At 37.4% G+C, this 22,463-nt stretch overlaps 1 long non-coding RNA gene across 1 annotated transcript in view; it reads left to right on the forward strand.

Annotated features, from left to right (window-relative positions):
- Positions 1–4,299, forward strand: part of LOC145484479 (uncharacterized) — a 154,267-nt gene extending 149,968 nt beyond the window's left edge. Inside the window, exon 2 of the long non-coding RNA XR_014049018.1 lies at positions 2,289–4,299. This is a non-coding gene — a long non-coding RNA (uncharacterized LOC145484479). The remainder of the gene's footprint in view (positions 1–2,288) is intronic.
- The last annotated feature ends 18,164 nt before the right edge of the window (positions 4,300–22,463 follow it).

Consider the following 22,463-nt stretch of genomic DNA (forward strand, 5'->3'; position numbering starts at 1 on the left):
CTCTGAAAGCATTTCCAGTTGTTTCAGCTTGAGTCAAGCCTATGATTTTATGCACACTGGCCAGGTACTTTTTAACTGATGCCTCATTGTCAGGAAAACCCTATGGTTACACAATTTGCTGTTAAGGATATGAAGCCCATGGGGAGCTTGACTGAAGGGCATTAGAACATCTATTTCTTTTAAACCAGCCAAAATCAGGCAGTCACTGCTTGTTATGTCATCACATTTCATGCCAGAAGATAATCAGAAGACAATAAATTTTGATAATCTTCTGATTTTAAACTCGTACTTGGAAAGTCTTACAAAGCATGCCTTGAGGTGAATTTTTCCATTTAGCTTGTCACAAATGAAATTATTAAATTATATCTAAATTTTATCATACATACATTTTAGGGTGCACATCAAATGCTTGGCTCATCATTTGTAGCATTATGTTGACTTAATTGAATAAGAATTATAACAAATTAAGATTTAATCAGATCAATGAAATTATAGCAGAGCTCCTACACATTGTCGATTTTTCTTCAGACATATTAATTGCACAATCATCTCTAGGAAAGTCCCTGATATATTGCATGTGCAATTTCTACAATCTTAGGTATACTCATTAGGTATGATTTGTTAAAATGTAACTAGAAACAATCATACACTCACAAACGATCATTTTTTGAGTTTCTGACCCAGGGAAAAACATCTTCTTTTCATTTATGGTTAATTATTTAAGTGGTGCTTTTATGCTTGGCTGAATCTGTATATTAAGAGAAATTAAAACAATCTGCTTTTTGCGAAAATGGTACTCTTGCTTACATAGCCTGTTGCAAATAGGCACAGAAGTTTGGGGGAATTTCAAAATTTTAAACTTCTCCCAGACTATCTTTTGATGCAGCTCACCAGAGTCCTTCTGTGGCTCAGTGGTCAGAGTATCCACCTGGTGCATGGAAGATTGTGTTTTCGAGACTCAGATTGTTTTTCTTTGTTTCAGCTTGTGACAATAGAATTTAATATATTTTCGTTTTTGTGTGTTTTGATGTGTTTTCATTAAGATATGTATATGTATGTGCCCTTTTCTGAATAGGGTAGCACAAAGCTTTACACCTAGTAAAGTTCTCACTGTCGGAGCTCGCACCACACTTTTTCGCAAGGTTCACTGACTTCACTCCAAACTCTGTCTCAGTGTATCTTGAAATAAGCCTTAAGTTTTGAGAAAACAAATTTCAAGAGATTGTAATGAAGCCTACTACACTCCAGCCTACTACACTCCAGCCTACTACCCATGAGTGCAAAAACACAATTTCTGGTTCTTTAAGTGGGAATCCCAGAGTGAATAATGCGGTGAACTCACTGTACATCTCAGTGTGAACTTGGAAAGTTGGGTGCAAACTTGGACAGTGTGAACTCTATTGGCTGCAAAACCACAATTGCTGAAGAGTGAGTAGTTTTTCAAATTTAGATTTGCAATTTAGCATGGACTGCATGGTGCCGTTTTACATATATTATAATATTATGATTGGAAAGTCAGCATTTATAATTTATTGTTACTCGAATTTAATAAATTAAGTGGTCTTCGACTCGAGTTAAAGTCAGTGATGTATTAATTGGACAGGTCAATGTGGGTAAACTGAAGTTTTTAAGACTGACTATAATGGGAACTTCTTTCAATGTCGTGCTTATGTCGAGTTACAACCACTAGTGTTATTAAATGTGCCTCAATGATTTGTCCTGTTGTTGCCGTTTTTTATTATTAACACTAAACGATATTAAATTAAACTAATTTAAATTAAGCTAAATTAAACTTAATTCAAATTAAATTAAACAGTACCTGATATTATAGATATCATGGATATTTTAGATTTTAAATTTTGGACTGTTAATTATTTACATAATAGATATTTCAAATCTTTAAATTTTGATTGTCAATTATTTACTTAGTGGATATTTCAAATTTTTTAAATGTTAAATTGTTAATTATTTACGTAATAGATATTTTAAAATTTTAAATTTTAGATTGTAATTTTAGTTAGGGGACCTAAATAGGGACAACCTCATGGTCCTCCTTTTCAAATACTCTTTGTATTCTGTATTTGAATAAAGTATTATTATTAAGTTTTCGCGGATAAAAAGCCTGCTTTGCGGACGAAGTCAAAAAGTAGAATCTATCTGGTCCAGTCATTAGAAAACAAATAATGCTGATAAAATCCGATGTTCATGGTTGACCATGGTTAGCAAGGGTTTTATTGCTGACCTTGCAAGGCGTTTGCTTTGCTAATGTCAAGGTATCTGAGATTAAGGGCCTCTGCATATGATTCCCACCAATGAGATGACACTGCGACACGGATTCCGAGATCTCGCCTCTATTGTTCTTCTCTTCAATGTTTTCATAAGTTAGGTAACCGGAGTAAAATTTTTCCCCACATAATATTCCAGCACTGATACTGGGACGAAGGAAAATAGACTGAAAGAACTTCTTAGACCGATCATGAATTCAAATTTGACGCAGATCGTGAACTTGGTAACCGGTCGGTTCGCTCCATGGTTAGATCGCTCCAAGTCAGTTTGCTTCTATTCAACGCGGAGCGATCTAATCATGCACGATCATGGAGTGAAATGACCGTAGTTCTTGATACACAAAGATTGTGGTTTAGGTTAATCCCTCGCCGAGTCCGAGATATCTCTTTCTCCTTGACCCACACCATTAAGTTCTACTTCTACCAACTGACGTAACTTTCTCCGCTCCAGTGTATTGAACCGCTTGATTCTTGTCGAGTAACTGACAATTTAGTTTACACGTTCTCCCATGCATGCTGTTCGGATCTCTGGAGAGGCGACCGAAGATCTGTTAAAAGCTGAATTTCTTTCGTCTTTTCAGTGTAAATGCTGAACATTGAAAGTTATTCTGCTCCTCAACTCCTTGGATTACCCTACCTACACATGATGATCGATCAAGACTGAAAACGTGGGGGTTTTTTACGATTGAGTCCCAGAGTGAAGATGAGTCCACGTGACATCGATCAATCAATACTACACACACAGATGGATATTTGCATCTATTTCCTCCATATATCCTGCCACTTTGTAACATCTTATATCGGTACTTGAATAATTGTTCTCTCGAGTACTGCAGCTTTACACTTCTCAGCCAATAATATATTCAGCATACGAAAACTTGAATGCAATTTCTTCTGACTGCGTTTTATTGTTTACATTTTTGCTTATGGCTCGAAAATTGTACTTTATTGTTTTACAGTGAACTGAAGAGATATAGTTTATTTAATCGGAATTTGTCAGACTTTTTGTGCACTGTGTCAACGTATGTCATCTATGTATCATAAACTGAGATTATAGTGCACTACCTTACTGTACTACCAAAAAATTGTCTGTACTCCTCTCTCATAACTGGTCAATGGGGTGAAAATCTCGCATGATTTGGAACACTTTGCAAAAATACCTGTTAAACAGGTCATCAGAAGAGAAGTGCTCAATTAATTGAAAAACCAGGCTTTACCTCTAACTGTTACGAATTATTTAAAATTTTGTGGCAATATTTTCACAAAATTCCAATATCATAGCTGGTTAGTTCACAATGTGTGAGAGAGAAAGCTCAATTTGATGACAAACACACTCTAGCTAGGACATGTAGGCATCCCAAATGGTGGTCCTTGATATATTATGAGCAGAAGATATTTTCATAAATGATGAGGGTATTATGGTTTGTCACAAGGAATGGTTGCCTACTAGTGTATCACTACATGTACCCAATTATCGGTGCACTGAAATTATACATCTTTCAGTAGCAAAAAAAAAATGTTATAATTACCGGTGCACTGAAATTATACATCTTTCAGTAGCTAAAAAACGTTACATTATAACAATTGAGTCTATGCAACCTTATCACACCAAAGTTCTGAAATGGTCAGTTGCTTTGAAACGAAAATCCTGGTCCGTCCTTGGAGAGAATAGGGCACCAAATAATAATTTTGCAACAAAACAGTGATTATCATGCTCACATTCAAGGCCCATTTACACTTCAGTTCATTCTTAGTATAAAAAAGACAGTTATTGGAACAAGCTATCCCACCACTTTATCTGTATATTGGGGTTGGAAATTGATTTTTGTGTCTAGATGAGCCGAAGAATAACCTTGTGAAAGAAAACTTAACGTCACTGTAATCCAGAGTTTCAATATTGACTGTGGACTGGTTTCACATTGTCTTTGTTTAACGCCATAAAGTTTATAGACTCAGGACCAAATAGTTACCATAACAATGATAAAAAGTTGTAAGATTTACACAGTATTTGAAAGTTGAGTTGACTTTTATTTAGGGTTTATCTTGGGCCTCAATTGCCTTGACAAATTTGGCTGTCCTTTCAGAAAACATCAATAATCACTCAGCAATTCCGGACAACCACAAAAGTGATGATTTTGCACTGGGCCTTGCACTAATATGAGAAAGGTACATAACACATGCACATAAGCAAAACAGATGACAACAAACAAATAGCTGTACATTACAGAAACAAAACAATACAAAGCAATATCTTTAATTGAAATTACTTTATTTTCAACATTATATTACAGTCTAAAACTGGTAGTCAAGAAATGCATCAGTAAACAACCATATGCTAAAATTATAACATTTTGGAGAACATGTTTCCAAAACATGAAAGTAAATCATTTGATACTAGGACTTTTCTCCTCATAAAGGAAAACTCATCAAGCGTACACAAAGCTACAACATGGTATAGACATTGATTGGACTATCTCTTTTCATTCCACAGCTCTTGGTTAAAACACTAGTTATTAATGTCCACAAGGAAATCAATTGTGTTAACTCTGATCTATGTTGAGAACAACAATTGTAAAGGAATATTGAGCTATGCCTAGATAAATGATGCAACATATAAATTACAAGAAGGCTATTGATCTTGAATAATTCAAGGTCAAAAGCCTAGTTGAGTAACATTAATCTGTAAATACAGTAATCTACTGGGCACCAGACGTAAAAATAATAACATCAATGTATTAATCTTACAGCCGCAAAAATATAAATCGAGTTAAAAAGAAACAAATACCTTGAAAACAACTAAGTTTCCCTTAGTGTTTGACGGTAGTGCTCTCTTGTTTACCGCCAAAAAAATGACGTCAAACGTTAGACGAATATAGCGAGAAAACGGTAAGAGGTGCGATGTGGTGTGGCGTCTTAGAAACAAGCTTTATCTATTCTAGAATACGATGGTACGTTTTTCTTGGTTGAAAACTCCATTGTTTCAGAGCAAGAATTGGTTGTTTATGCACACCGTAAATCGTGACCACGATCCGCCATTTTGGACTCTCCTACAATTGAATCCCAATAGTGGCAGGAAAATTCGACAAAATGGTAGAAAAAAGAGAAAAATTCAATCTTTAGACCCTTACCTTTCTTTTCCGTTAAGCAACTGGATCACTTAAGTTAACACGTGAATGCCGAGAAAACACCTCAAGAAATCCTCTTCATCCCCTAAGAGAAAGCGGCAAACCGCCAGAAAGTAAAACTCGCCTAAATGGCGCTAAACCACCTCCAGGAACCCAGAGACATCAAAACAACGCAATGCAAACATAAGGTAAGCCATTTTATTCAAATTATTTTCTACATGTAGCATTTAGAGTAATTTTCGAAGCATTCTCATACATTGTCTTATAAACGGCTAAAATTGTAACGCAATCGCCAACAGCATAATGTCACGTATTAATCGTATACAACGTCTGGGCCGCCTGTGACAAGACAACAAAGTACGGGATGCAAAACAGAGCACAGTGATGCAAACCCAAATGCAAGTTAATTTTGAAACCAAATTAAAAATTACTATATAGAATGAGATGGGTAACTGCAATCACAACTGATGGTTTGCTATTTGTATGAAAAATTAGCAGACATTAACTCAACAACATATTAATTGTTTCCATTTGTTTTCTTTTATTATGTTCTTTTATCATGTTATTTTATTTTACCGTATGCTTATCTTCAATTTACACTATCTATTACTTTTGCGTATTTCCGGTATTACGTAAATATCGGCTACATAAAAACATGCACCAATGTAAAATCTTCCATTGTACCTGAAGAAGGCTGGTTTGGCCAGCCGAAATAAAATCAAAAAATCATTGTACGTTGTGTCGGTTTTTGCTTTTGTATTCTTCATTAAGTCGAAGGAAGTGAGTTTATAGAGAAGACCATTTACATCATATTAATCAAAAACTGTTTTTCGTATTTAAGTATAGAAATACAGTATGCATATTTATAATTTGAATTATAATAATATTACTGTTGTACTTTAGATTATAATTCCAAAGCTCTTTTTAAAAACTGATTTCAGTTTCATTAGGTAGTTTGGTACTTAATTGGGCCCAAAACAGCAGCCTGAAAACGGTCCCTGTAAGTTGACAAGCCCTTAAGTAGCCAGGAAGTTTCAAGAAATAGGCCCCTTCACAGAAAGTGTCAGTTTTCCACAATATTGTTGTGTCTATTAATGTAGTAAATCCCTCTCCATATTTTTAATAGCCTGGCCAAACCATACCTGGAGGCATTAGATGATATGACGGCAATGAGGAGGAAGGGGAGTTAGAAGAAGACGAAGATAAAGAAGAAGACGAAGGACAAGAGGATCAAGAAGAACAAGACGAAGGGCAAGAAGAACAAGACAATGATGATGAAGACCTCTACAGAAAGTTAATAGAGGATGAGTTTAGTGACGATGATGTAGAATAATCAGTATTTATTTTGTAGATTTTTAAAATTTTTATCAGTATTTCTTTCACAGATGTATTAAGTAGTAATTAAGTAAATAGAGGATGAGTCTGAAACTGTTTTGATTGTTCTACATTTACAACTGCTTATTCAAATTAGCCCAAGCTCAAAGGCTGAAGAAAATATGTCATTACTTTTTTTACTAAATGAACCACAAATCACTATGTTGTCTGTGAATAGTTTTGTTGGATCTAGATTTAAAGTGCCACTAACCCCCCAAATTTTTTTTCCTTTAATAAAATCTACTAGTTTCCCTGATTACTTCAGCAAAAAAATTATCTCGATTGATAAAATCCCTGCGTTTCTACAAGCGTTTAAGCATGTAATTTCTATGTTCACGACCGCACAAAGCGGGATCTGGGTCGGGCTACTAGTGACGTCACTTCGGGAACCGGTGTCACAGTGATATGTGTATCCCCGTGATATGTGTATCCCCGCACACATATCACTAGTGATATGTGTATCCCCTCCAAAATGGCGACCAGTGATATGTGTATCCCCCGCGCCCCTCCCCTCTACTTTAAAAAGCAATATCCTCCTTGAAAGCGCTCTCGTCGTCCGGTCGCTTACTGGACGAACGACTAACCCAAACAGGCTTCAGTAAAACACAAATCTTAATTTTTGTAGTTGAAAAAGTTTACGTATCTGCTGCTGGAATTGTGTTCTTGATCCTAACTGGTTTTCTGCGAGCAGGATATAATGAATTTAAAGTTGAACACCAAATGGATCTAGATATATTTCAATTTGAGTTTCACGGCACCGGATTTCTAGGACGATATTAATTGGGCGGCGCATTCTCACCCCTCGAGTAACGCATATTCTCCAGTGTTCATCGCCTTGTTTGCATCTGAATTATTCGTGGAGTGAAACACATATCACGGCTTCGACCCGATCGCCATAAAATGATTAGTGGCACTCGTGTATCTCCTGCACCCGCTTTTCAGTTCGACTTTTTGTAAGATATGTTAAGTCTCAAGCTGTATACATTGCTATACTGCGAATATTGCTAGCACGTTTCACAATATTCGACGTTTATTCTTCGGCAGTTAGCCTAGATTACGGCTGTCTTCAGGGGATACACATATCACTGCGCCATGTAATAATTAGTGATATGTGTATCCCCTGCATGCGGTCGGCGACGGTGTACAACCGAGGTCAGTGAAACTCCAGAAATCCCAAGCTATGAATAAATGCCTGGTGTGAATATTTCTAGCAAGCCAGTTTTGACAATGCAAATGTTATGGGCATTTTTCTTCTTGGGTAGAAAGCCAATATAACAGCTGTGTCCATGGGGATACACATATCACTAGTTCATGAAATAATCAGTGATATGTGTATCCCTTATTATCCCGTGCACGCGTGCACGCGTTTTTAGTGGAATTATCGAGTTTCAAACTTCAGTGAACCCAAGCCGTGTAAAAACGTCGGGTGCTAATATTGCCTGCAGTTTTGACAAGGTTGATGCGCCATATTATAACAGTTGTGTTTCTGGGGATACACATATCACTGCGCCATGAAATAATTAGTGATATGTGTATCCCCTGCACGCGATTTCAGTTTAGATATTTAGACATTCGAGTTGCAAACTCCGCAAACCTCAACCTGGGTATAAACGTCGTAGCGAGTAAGCAGCCAGCACGTTTCGGCAATAATTGGCCATTTTCTTCGATCAGGTAGATAGCCAATCTAACGGCTGTGTTTAGGGGATACACACTGAGATCACTGCGCCATGAAATAATTAGTGATATGCGTATCCGCTGTTCGAAGTTTTAGTCAGATATACAATCGAGTCGGTTGGAACTCAACCAAACTCAAGAAATCCTAATCTGCTCCGTTGGGCGCGAATTCATTTCTGGTTTCTTCTACTCTTTACAGCGCTTGTCGGAACCTCGCAACCGAGTCGCCATTTTGTTCGTTGAATGTCCAGGCGCGTATCAGTGTTTTGTGTATCCCCACGGGGGATACACATATCACTAGTGATATGTGTGCGGGGATACACATATCACGGGGATACATATATCACTGTGAAAAACAAACACTCAAGAGACTTTTGACTGAGCTTCGAGGGCAGTCAGAACATTTTCGGGGTTTTTGTGATTCATATTTTATCAAAACTGGACAAGAACTTTAAGTGAAAGAACTGTATCATCTAGCATTACAATTCGGAGCCTAGCTACGATTTGGACGGCTGCGAAGTACATATTTTTTTTCCTTTTCGAAGTGCGGGTCGCCAGTCGAGATCGCCGCGTTGTATTAAGGCCGGGATCGACAATTTGCCGGTCCATTTGGGATATAAAGGTACAAACAATGACTGAAGAGTTAGCTTACAGCTCTTAAAGGGTTATAAAGATGTCAATGAACACGAAGAGTTGGTAATTTGACTTTAAAGAACGTGCAAATTTCGGAGTGACAAAACACTTTTACATTCAAATATTAATTTCCCCCGAAATACAAGTTAAAATGCGATGCAGTCGTAATCCACTCCTGCCTACTTCTCCAGATCATTAATTGAAAATAGTTTTAACATAAGAGATAAGTAGAGATGTCGGCAAACAATATTCGAAGGTGAGGTAACTTTTCGCTTCGTTATTGTCGCCCGACCGTAGAATATGCACATTCAATTACTGTGTACGAACACGAGCTACACAAATTTGCATATTCCGTACTAGTGAAACCATGGAAAATCCGTCCACAAGATCTTGAAAAGAGGTTCTGTATACTTCCAGTTAAATGAATACATTTCTACTTCACTGTTATTTTGAATGAAATGTCCATTTTACGCACGCTAATAACCTGGGAGTCCTCGACTTCTTAGTTTGCGTTTCGGTTGACTGATAAGCCCATTCTTCTTTCAGCACAACAATCTCCGTCGGTAGCTATAGGGTCGAATCTTAATCGTTTGTTTCACTTTCCCCGTATATTTATAAATGCTTGATCCATTCTAAGTTTGTAATTTAGATGTATTTCGTTCCTCGAAGACGAAACTCCAAGAGCAAAACAATTTTGTATTCGAAATGGCCATTGAGAAACACGGCCAGACTACAGGCGACCTCCGGCGTGCGTGTGTTTTTATTAAAATCCACAAATACATAGCTAGTTCACCAGTTCGAAGCCTCAACAATCTTCCTCGCGTCGTTGTAGAACGTGGGTTTAGTTGACTATTCGTTTAGACAAGTCAAGTCTCTATTTCAAAACGCGATGCGTTTAATTTACCGTGTAATTTCGTCACCTATAGTTTCGTCTGGGACTCGCGTCGGAGGATCGTTTGCGCTCGAAATAGTCAGGTGGCTCGCAGCTTATCCCAAATTCGTGTCTTATGCAGTACCTTGACAATTTCAAGCTTTCCACTAGAGATAGAGAAGAATATACAGGCCATGAAAATCTCTAGGTTTTTACAATAGCGACGAACCCGAGATCGAAGAAATCCTCAATGGCTCCCCGGCGTTAGCTTCGCACAGATCAGCCCACTTCTTTGGTCTTTTTCTCATTTCTGGCAGAGTTTCATCGAGATAGAGGTATTGAATGAAGAGGAATACTCTATTTTACGCATCTTGTATTACTACAGCCTCCAACAACATATCTTCCTTGCATTCTGCAGCGATTTTGACACACACTATCGCATGTTCGCATACATTCTTCTCAGAAACAAAATATTGTTATTCTCGAAGTGACGTCAAAAGCCAACTCGTCCCATTCTCCGCTATTCCTCGGTCGTGAACATGGAAAAGGGCGAATTTGCAAACTTTAAAAATTCATAGAAAATTAACGAAAATAGCTAAAACGATAATTTTTTCGCAGTGGTGATCAGGAGAAAAAGGAAATTTATATTAGCGAAAAAAAAATTGGGGGGTTAGAGGCACTTTAAGGGACAAAAGAGTGACAGAACTTTTCATCTTTGTTATAAGAACCCAGTCACAGTCGTGCATGACTAACTGTGGCCACCTTCCGTGGTTTAAATAAGCTAATCAAAATGCATGAACTAGGTATGATGAAAATATCAAGCATCATGTAATCTGTTGGTCAGTTAACAACTCCACCTCTCACATTTCTTTTCATAATTTTGGATTTGCCAGGTTTGCCGGAATGGAAGCCATAAGAAAGTTGTTGAAAACATATCAAAAAATGATGAAAAAATTAGTTTGGTGGCCTGTGTTAGAAGTGCACCACTGTGAATGCAATGATAAGTATTATATTAGTATGTCCAAAAGGCATTTATCTGTCAAAAATAGAATTTCTCAAACTAATTCTAACTTTGGTTATTTTGCCTTTGTAACAATACAAATCTCAAGATTATAGTGCTTATACAACAGGCCCTAAAATATAATGTTCGAAAATGTTTGGATAAAGCAACGGTTTGTATCATCCATGAGCATTGCAGATAATTCAAGCCAATTAATTCAAGTTCACAAGTCAGATTGTTTTGGTTCACCCGTGTGTAGAAAGATCTATAAGATTCCAGTTGATAGTGATAATGGTAATTATACCTGCTCATGAAAATACCAGTTGTATAAATTCCAGTCTAGCCATAAATAAAATAAATGATTTGTAACCTTTGTCATAACTGACCTATGTTATTGAACTAGTATGAGGTCCGTGTTGGTGAAACATTGGTCGCATGAGTTCTTCACCTTGCAATGTTATGGCGAGATCCATAGACTTGTAAAAAAAAAAAAGAAATACCCATGTCAGTATCCGACGTAAGTTTCATTCCATGTTCAATGCTAAATTCCTGAGGGGTGTGCCTACAAACGAGGACTAACAATAGAACTATAAATCAATGAACATAATAAATCCCCCTAAGATTCTCCAACCGAAACAAGTGATATGTTGTTGAGGTATCACTGAATTCCTAATTTTCAACCTTCTCTTTCATTTCATCGTTTCTCCCGATTAAAAACAGGCACCCGTTGTAGCTAGTTCCAGCCGATCTCAGGAATGCAAATCTCATTAGCAGTCAGTGTACTATCTGATAACCATAACGAGTACTTTTAAGGGTATCAAGTCATATCGGAGATTCGGTGATATTTCTCCCTAAAAACAAAAATTGAAGTGGTGTTCAACATAACCTGCGTCAGCAAGTTTGCGAAAATCTATTGGTTCCTTTCAGAGGTTTCTTTAAGAGCACTCGGCTAACCTCCAGGTACGATTTCCGTACAGCGCCATGCATTAATTATGTATCTCAAACTATCACACTATACTCAAACAGCAATCGTGAGAAGAACGAGTCAGTCAAAATTGCATGCACGCAAACCGGAGAGCAACCACTGTTTAAATCTTCGATCGAACTTTCGTGTTGAATTTGAAAATGAAAATACACTAAAAGGTCAATTTCCGAGAGAAATCTTGTGAGGTAAATGCAATTCTTGCAAATAGTCGCTGTATATTTACGTTCAGAGTTACTCTGGTTCAGAGTAAAGACATACGAAGTCAAATACTGCTTCCGTACGCTACCCCTCGAAAAATCAATTTTGCTCGAAGACCGAACTGCAACGGAGTTTAGTTACCAGTCTCATGCTGGGTGTTATTACATAGAACGCATGATATGATTGGCTCCGTATATCACATTACGTCAGAGGACATGTCTGCCACATAGGACCATGCCAGGCGGTGTTGGACACGACTCGCAAAGCATGCCGGGAGAAATTTTCCCTGGAGCTCATTTTCATCTGAGTGTAAAATGGGGTTGACTAGCCTACACGACTTCTACGGTTCGTGACATTTGTACATTTGCCGTTCTCTGTTCGGTCACTCAACCTTTCTTGTCGCTTCACTCGTGTTCATGAAGGGCACTTCATGTTGTGTAATAAGGAGGAATTTTAAGTGAAGTTGAGCCGTTAGATCGTGCTATGGCAAATTTTTTTATAGGTCATAGGTCTGCGTGTTATCTGCATGTGGACTCGTTGAGTTTGACACCTCTGTAATTTGCCGTGTTTTTGCATTTTTTAGGCTCATTTCTATTGCAAGATATGCTTTTATAAGTCTCCATGAATTTGCTTTTGAGGGACAAAATATGAAATTTACCGTGAACATGTTGCTTACTTGCATTCTATATTGTGACGCCGGGCCCGGCTGTGATTAGAACTGTTTGCAAGCACAGTAGGTAGATCCTTATCACGGATATCATATTTGTTCTCGTGCGATTTCCTTCGGAGACGCCGTAGCTTTACTTTGAGAAAGCTATACGTTTGTCTAGTGACATTCTTATGTTTCTTGCAGCTATCTGATTGAGCTTATGCTTCTCTTGCTCGATGTATAGGTTTATTCCTCCTTTGGTTGTTCTGGCACCACATGATTCAAATGTAGCTGTTTACGCGCAAGTCCTGTTGACTGTTTTGCGTGTTTTATATGCCATTGTTCGGCTTAGTTCAGGCAAGACCAGTGTAAAATGGGGTTGACTAGCCTACACGACTTCTACGGTTCGTGACATTTGTACATTTGCCGTTCTCTGTTCGGTCACTTAGCAGCAAATAGAGGTGATATTTAGGGAGGATGGGGGGTCATGAAAGATACCATTGGGTAGGTTGTGAAGGGAGGGGGGCCTATAAAAGATACCATGGGTTACTTGTCAAGGGAGGGGGTGGGCTGTAGTAGAGACCATGGGTCACTTGCCAAGGGATGAGGGGGGGCTATAAAAGAAACCTTTGGTATCTGGATAAGGGTAGGGGGCTGTAGGAAGAGACAGTAGTCTCAAGTTATTCTAGTGGGTCCCTTATATGTATAATAGTTTTGACCACTTCCCTTACATTTACTTGCAAATAATAATTCAATTCCAAAGTATGCTTTTTAAACTGAATATTTGCAAAGTACTGACAAGCACAACAAAAAAATCCAGCAAAATAGCACAAAAACCACATTCTGGAAACAGCAGCCAACATTAAGTTCACTTATAAATTAGTAAACTGGAAGACTGTGAATGATAGGCACGGTCAATTAGCAATGACTGAATTGCTCATGGTCCTGTGCCTTCATTGCATGTCCTCATATCACAACTCTGTTGAAGTTTAAGGTTCAATGTAACTTGTGTAAACTAAAGGGAGCTCCTTACCCAGAACAGTGCTTTGCAGGTCATTTGAAATATCTATCAGTTTAAAATTTATCATTTACTGCAAGTCCTGTGGTCAACAACAAAGTGATCATGTACCGATATTAACATTTCCTACATTGGCTGTTAAATATTTTGCTAAAAACAGTCTCCACAGCACTTCCTCGTGTTGACTCGTAATGACTGTGACCAACTGAATTCAGAATAATGTAGCATGTAGCTGTATCCTAGATCGTCTATAGTGAGATGTTTTGACTGAGATAACTAAATTGTAACAACATTTTAAAATACAAGCAGATGCACTATATTGAACACTTGCAGTAGCTCTTAAAACTTGGTATTGCCATGCAGCTTTCTAAGTAGTCACTTGCATTATGTCATTATCTATTCTGTTTTGGTCTATTCCATTCTGAATTTGATATCCTAAACAGCAGCATGCTGTAGCTTTCCTTGTTAGATCACTACAGTGTAAGTGGATAAATTTAGTTCTTGGGAAATATAGCAAAGTTAATTTCAAGCCCATAGTCTTTTAAAATACCAGCGGGTAATTCAGCATTTGCTTCAAACACATTGGCTGGTTCTGCTCCAGGTGTGTTGACAATTATGCGTAACTATACACATGAAACACTTATTATTTATTGATGTATAGTCTCCCACTACTACCAACATTCAAAGGAAAACAAGCATAAAGAAGTGGGAGATCAAAAATAATCAGCCATAGATGACTGAACAATAACATCCGATCCAAGAGTGGTAAATTTCTGTTAGAGATAACAATTCAAGACAGGCAGTGATCATGATAATGAAAATTCACTGTAAATGAGATGATCCGGGGGGGGGGGGGACTCCCATATGGAGTGGAAGAGGATGCTCGTCTAAAATTTTGAATTTAACCCCTAAAAGGGACTAATCTGGGCGTGGCCAAAGCTTATGCAGACCCCTAAAAGAGACCAGTTTATAAAACAGACAAATAAAAAGTACAGTGACTTTTAATGATGGCGAATTTGTTTATATGAATTGAGTAAATATAAAGCATCAAAATTCTTTCTGTTTTGTTATTTCTTCGCGTGCAACCCTTAACGAGACCTTGACGGCTAAAAATAATGACATTTTGCCCAGAACAGTCTAAGCGAGACCAAAATCCGAAATTTACACCCCTAAGCGAGACGACGAGCATCCCCATCCATTCCATATGGGAGTCCCCCCCCCCCCGGGGAGATGATATCTCTAATGGACTAGCATCCAAAGCAGGATCAAAAAATCTTGAACATCGGCCAAACAAACGGATGACATAGCAAACATTAACTCAACAACATATTAATTGTTTCCATTTGTTTTCTTTTATTATGTTCTTTTATCATGTTCTTTTATTTTACCGTATGCTTATCTTTTGAGCATAAGGAACAACATAATAAACAACTTATGCAAAAGAATCTAAAATAACATACAATCAAAGCGTTCCTCAAGTTGTTGGATTTTAAGTGTAAAATGGGGTTGACTAGCCTACACGACTTCTACCAGTCAAACAAACATCAAAGCCTCACTAGTAGATGCCTGCGGTAAATATGTCACGTTTCAACTGCCAAATACTGTTCCAAAATGCATCTTTGAAAATTCAAGGAGGTTATCAAGCATTTTATAGTGTTACATGAAAAACTCAGCCTAGTTCCTGGCCGGCGGCCTAATTGTGACTAGCTTTTCCCAGATTTTAGTTTGGAATTCGATATTTGAAGAATTGGTGAATGCTGTTAATCCAATAGATCCATCAGAATCTATCAATTTGCAAGGTCATGATCAGCCAATAGTCCCCTTTTGTTCATCTAAAAAATTGTGTCCCACTGAAAACAGGTTATTAAAGACACTTCGGGTTTTTTTTTTGCAGGGAATGTCACTGGAAGGAACATATCATAATGCACAAATTCCCTTCCAGAATGCCACACTGGGCAGCACTTAGGGATTCTGATGAACATTTCCCCTTGATGGCTAATGTCTCACCGCCCCCCCCCCCCCCTGCCCCTGGATGATCAACTGGCATGGAGTTTTTAACTCAGCTTAGTTTAGATTTTTTTAAAATTTCTTTATCACCTGTCAAGACATACGTATGAGAGCTACATATTTTTTTCATGTTCAATCATGCTGTCAAATTTACAAGTTCTTTCTTCATTTTTGCACCCCCTTAAGCACTTTTCCACACCTCGTTATTAAACTCCCATTGATTATGACAGCCGAAGACATTTCCTTTAAAGGAACAGAGTCATACAAAGGCTTACCACAGCTTGATTGCCAGTATAAATCAATTGACAAGTTTAATTTGGAATTAATTTGAGATCCCAAATTTACGATAGTTTCACTTAATAAATTGGTGTGAAGTTAAAAAATGTGACTTTTCTGTTACATCAGCAACTAAAATAGATGCCACCAACCTTATTGACTTTAATACCATACTGAAGAAAAAGCTAGGGTGGTGAAATTCAACCATTTTTGAGTTATTTTTTTTGTAAAAAAAATACCTCTTAGTCGGCGCATCGAGTATGTTACGGACGGGTCAATGGGTGAGTGAGTGAGTGAGTGAGAGATGTATGTATGTCACACCAATCAGATTGGATCTACTATGAACAGCCAGTCAAATTTCTTGTTGTAAAGGTAAATGGTATGTGAGAAACACAAGGTATCTGTAAACACAAGGACTTTGGTGGTTGAAAAATAAGGAGTGACGTGTATGTTGCCGGTTTGTGATTTTTAGTCCGGTTTGGAGGAGAGTGTGACAGTTACATACGTACATTGGCTTGTTTTAGAGTGCATAATTTTCAGTGCAATGGTGGCTAGTTATGAACGAGATGAGTCTTGAGTTTTGAAACAGTTCATGAGTTAGAAGTAGGCTAATGGCACGAGATATTTTTATTTTTAATTACAAAGGGAAACTTGATACTTTTGTTTTTCACAAGGAGTTAATTCAATTAGAGGTCACGAATCGTCGGTTCTAGTTCTTAGGACATGTTTTAGAGGAGACGAGACTATTTAGATTTGAAGCATTTCTAACGTTTACAATAGTAAGTGCAGGTAACGATTGTTTTGTTCTTATTACACGCAAATATAACGAGACATTTTTATTTGTTAGTTACAATGGGTAATTTGACACTCTTGTTTTTCACAAGGTAGTAAATTCAATTAGAGCTGGCGAATCATCACCACTTGTTCCCACGAGATGTTTGCTATTTTTAGTTACAAATGGTAACTCGACACTTTTGTTTTTCATATGGGAGTAAATTCAATTAGAGCTCACAAGTTATCGGCTGTTGTTCCCAGGGTGGGTGAGTGAGTGAGTGAGTGAGTGAGTGAGTGAGAGATGTATGTATGTATGTCACACCAATCAGATTGGATCTACTATAAACAGCCAATCAAATTTCTTGTTGTAAAGGTAAATGGTATGTGAGAAGATCTGATCCCGATAAAGTTCAGAACGGCCGTATTCATTCTTCTATAAAAGAGGAGGAAGTATTCATATATTGGGTTTACTTCGACATTTTCTGTGGGTTAGGCTGAGGATTTTAGTTGAATGAACGAGATGAGCCTTGAGGTTTGAAACAGTTCGTGAGTTCGTAGTATGCAAATGCAACGAGATATTTTTATTTTTAGTTAAAGGTAACTTGATACTTTTGTTTTTCACAAGGAGTAAATTCAATTAGAGGTCACGAATCGTCGCTTCTAGTTCTTAGGACATGTTTTAGAGGGGACGATACTTTAGATTTGAAACCGTTCTAACGTTTACATTAGTAAGTGCGGGCAATGATTGTTTTGTTCTTGTTGCATGCAAACATAACACGATATTTTTGTTTTTTAGTTACTAAGTGTAATGTGACACTTTTGTTTTTTATATGGGAGTAAATTCAGTTAGAGCTGACAAGTTATCGGCTATTGTTTCCAGGATATTAAACAAAAAAGCTTTCATTTCTGGACGGTTTTTACGTCTCTGCAGTAGCAGTTTAAAAGTTTTATTTCATGACATTCATTTCAGTCCGATATTTTTTAAGGTAAAAAGTATGAAAACTGTTCAAATGTTCTTTGAAGACTGCGCGGCACCAAGTTAAAGTGCAATTTAATTAAATCAGACTTTCGAGGTGTCAGAGGATTTTTTCTCTTTCTTTCTATTTTCGGTGAAGTTGTATTGTGTTGTGTTGTGTGAAAAGGTAAACTTACGTCTCTTACGTTACTTGAGTATTTTTGAGCAAAAATTCCTCTTGGGGGTTGGAAGGGTTATGTGATCGGTGAGTGAGGGAGTTATGCATGTGCGCGTGTCACACCGGATTGTATCAAAGAACGAATCAAATTGCCTGTTAGAAAATAAGATGGTATCTACATTAATCTGGAGACATGTCAGATTACTGTAGTTTGTTCAGTCAAACATTTTATGGCTTACTATTTAGCTATCTTACCATGACCGATGTAACATCGCAACCAAAGAAAAAATGTCAAATTAACCAAATCATTACTGTACCATGAATGCTCCTATCTCCGACACTTCACACAAAAAAATAACTCTTGCACGCCTTGCGTGCCTATGTTTACACAAGGATAACTAAACATTTAGCTACGAAGACACAAAATAGTGCAAAAGAGGGGAAATTCTCTGGAGCTAACATCAAGGTTTTCAGAACTGACTGCTATCACACAAACCACAAATAAAACCACTAACAATGGATCAGGCAGGGCATGTATGGCCATATGGTCAGAATGAGAGCATAGCTGCTAAGTACACTGGACGAGAATGAAGCTTATGGACCTCCAGAGTCTGAGGAAGACATGTTGATTCAGTCAATCATTCATTCCTTTATTTGGTAATGCAGGTTTTATGAAAAGTAGCCTTCATTCGGTGTCCGCTCTGTGGATATTATCCATTCCAAGAAGATAGGAACAGATAATGTCCAAGGACAGATATCGAGCATATTTTTAAAGTCAAATGGAAGCTACTGTGTTTATTATACTTCAAATATTTTTGGCAATGTGCAGAATCTGCTTGAAGATTTGAAAATAGTAGAGTACCACTCCACTGTAGAATATTTTACAGTTGTAGCTTGAGCATTTAGTGATGCAATTAGACAAAGACATGTAAGCGACAATATTTGATGGATTAAATGGTACATATAGTCATAATTGAAACTATAGGCTGATGTGGACCTGTGAAGAGCAGGAGATGATTATAAGAGCAGAATAAATAAAAAAGCTAATAGGCATAAAACTTTTTTAAATATAAAAAATTAATAAGAATAGATGTCTGATTGTCTTTACAGCATTTCTGCACTCTAACACTTAGCATTTGCTGTCATTTATTTTGAGTGCTATGCTGCAATATCTATTTAGTGACATTTAGTGGGTTGTTTTTTTTAGTTGGAATATAATGAGAACTTATAGGGATGAAAAGACTACAATGCAGCCTTGAAATTCTTGGAGGCTTAAGAAATAGGAGCCATTACAACATGGCAACGCGGGACAGTTGCAGCATCATTAACCTGTTCCATGCTCTCGGTCTCTTTATCTACAAAAACCCGCTTGTTGCTCGCCCACTTTTTTCGATTGTGCCCACTGACCAAGAACCTGGAACAGGCTACAGCATCATCCAAGATGTGGCATTGTTCAGGAATAAGCCAAGTTATCAGGTTATGACAAAAGATAAATAAATCATACAGCAAAATTGATTTCACCATAACTGTAATTATTATATTTAAATGCTATATATTTTTACACCAAAATTGTAAGTGGCAAGAAGAAAACCAAAAACAGCTTACTCAGGCTAACTCTAATTTGAACTTTGTTGTCCCGCCACTTACCCGCAACAAAATTCAACAAGGATACACGATAACGCGCGTACAAAACTAAAACAAATAATACACACAGACAAAAAGCAACAATAAACTGTACACACCTGTACTTAGTTAGCGAACAAAAGCGATATTAGGCCTGTTTTTTGGTCTTTCTTAACCTCTGTTGTCCTTCTTCAATGGCGTAATCTGAACAAGCTACTCGAAGCGCTCACTCGTTGCTATGTGACGTCACACTGGTAGCGATGAGTCGGTCACGAATCAATACCGAAAAACAATAGAGTCACCCCCTCCCTCCTGAACATGATTTATCAGTGAGTGAACGACAAAATATTTCCCAAAATTTCTTAACCAACACTTCAAAGCCCCAAAATTTATGTTGCAAACTTTAACATGGGTGAGTTTGCCCTAAATAACTGCAGAGCCACCTTAAGTAATGATGAAATAGAATCAATAGAATAACCATGATACGAATGGTGTTATCCTTTTGGTACAATAACAAACAGTGGGGCTTGACTTTTCAAAATTACAGAAAAACTCAAATTGCATCCAGGGCCACCAGATCACAGTTTTCAAGCAACATATATTTAAATAGAAAGGAATTGTTAGCCAAATTAACTCTAACATTTCTCTGAAAAGAACATCCATTGACATTTACAGGAATCACACAAACACTGGACAGAATGTCTTGTTTTCTGAGTCAAGAACGTTGACTTCGCAAAATTGCTTGGGTTAGAGCCTTGTTACACCAGGCTTCTCGTATATTTGAAATAGACTCTCTCTTTCAGAAACAAAGAACAATGATTAAAACGTTCCTGTTAGGGAATAGCTTTCCTAAATCTGTGGCTTCTAATCTTGTGAGGTGTTTCAGACACAGTAGCTCGGAACCTAGAACATCTTATCCCAATAACAACAAGACTATGAGTTTTAAGGATTTTAAATTCTAATGTGGGGTTTGGGACTGGGACTAGTTTTGCTAGGCTAATGATATAATTTTGAAAGCAGATGGCCGCTCCTCTGGGAGCCTGTCCAGGAATCCCCATCAATGTCCCAGACCAAAAATGACATGTACTTTGTTAATTCATCTCATACAGGAAGTAAGTGATGTCTGAATTGTTCATTGAAGTGCCTTGAAACCAGAACCAGAGTATTAACAGTATTACAAACAACACAACAAAGAAAGTACAGGATGCAAAACAGAGCACAGTGATGCAAACCCAAATGCAAGTTAATTTTTTGAAACCAAATTGAAAATTGCTATGTAGAATGAGACGGGTAACTGCAATCACAACTGATGGTTTGCTATTTGCATGAAAAATTAGCAGACATTAAGTTGAAGGAAGTGAGTTTATAGAGAAATCCTTTTGCACCATATTAATCAAAAACTGGTTTTCTTATTTAGGTATAGAAATACAGTATGTTAAAAAGTAGTTTCTTAGAAATCGATTTTGAAATAAAACTAGCGCTAAAAAGTCACGATGTTTCGACCTCTCCGAGGTCATTTTCAAGTGAGTAAAATTTTCTAAATTAGCATATAGCCATAAATATGTTAAAAACAAGTTATAATAGATAAAAATGTGGCGAACGCTAAAATGTGATAAAATATGTGAAAAGGTGTTAAAAATATACAATGGAAGAATAAAATAATCTTAGCAAGAATTGCTCTAAACAAATAATTTGGCGCGAATTGAATCGCACTGTTTGTTTAGCGTTGGTTTCAGTTTTTTGATAAAAAAACATTTCAAAAATAAGGCAGTAAAATTTGTTCTGACACTTTCTTAAGATTCGAAAACTCTGTGCGATGTCTTCTGGCTCCATATCGTGCTGCTCTCTGAGGTGGTTTCCGATTGCCGATCCTTTGTGTTCTACAATTCGTTGATGTAGGTGTCGGCACGTGTAGTCGACATAGCCTGCATCATACCATAGTTAGTAGTATGATCACACAAGCCACACTGAAATGAATACACCACGCATTGTTGACTCACAAGAGGCTGCTTGTCTTCCCTGACCTTAATTTCATCCTTGATCTTTCTACTTGTGTAAACTTGGCTAATATCTGCGTTGATCTTCCGACTGAGGTCAGCCAGCTGTTTACGTACTACGTTTGCAGATTTCTGGTCCTTGTAGGGCAACACAATTCTGACTGCGGCTTCTCTTTTATCAGCCACTCGGGTATGTGAATCCTCGGACACTTTTGATTCAATAAATCTGCGAATGGTTCACTGCACAAGGTCGTCAGGATAGCGCAGTCGGGAGAAGATCTCTTTAAGGCGTTCACATTCCTCGTGAAAAAACTTCCACTTTCAAAATACAGTATGCATATTTATAAATTAAATTATAATAGCATTACTGTTGTACTTTAGATTATAATTCCAAAGCTCTTTTTAAAAAATGAATTCAGTTTCATTATGTAGTTTGGTGCTTTGGGCCCAAAACAGCAGCCTGAAAACGGTCCTTGTAAGTTGAATAGCCCTCGGGTAGCCAGGAAGTTTCAAGAAATGGGCCCTGAAGAAGCAAAGGGCCGACTTCAGACACAACTTAAAGCTAGTTTCAATTAGTCCAGCAAATTTATTTGACTTTCCGTAGGAGAAAGGTAAATTCCTAAAGATAAACATGAAACGAATTACTACAAATAACTAACTGAAGACGGCAGAAAACTAAGAGAAAAATACAAACAGACGATAAACTAAACGGCTTACCAAAATGCTGGCAACGGGGTTCTTCGAACCAAGAAGATACAAGTGTACCGGACGATAAACTAGCACTATATGAACATGAAGGGATAACACAAATATATACGCAACGAAATTTACATACGACGCG

The sequence above is a fragment of the Orbicella franksi genome, chromosome 4 (genome assembly GCF_964199315.1).
Source record: "Orbicella franksi chromosome 4, jaOrbFran1.1, whole genome shotgun sequence".
Taxonomy (NCBI): Eukaryota; Metazoa; Cnidaria; class Anthozoa; order Scleractinia; family Merulinidae; genus Orbicella; species Orbicella franksi.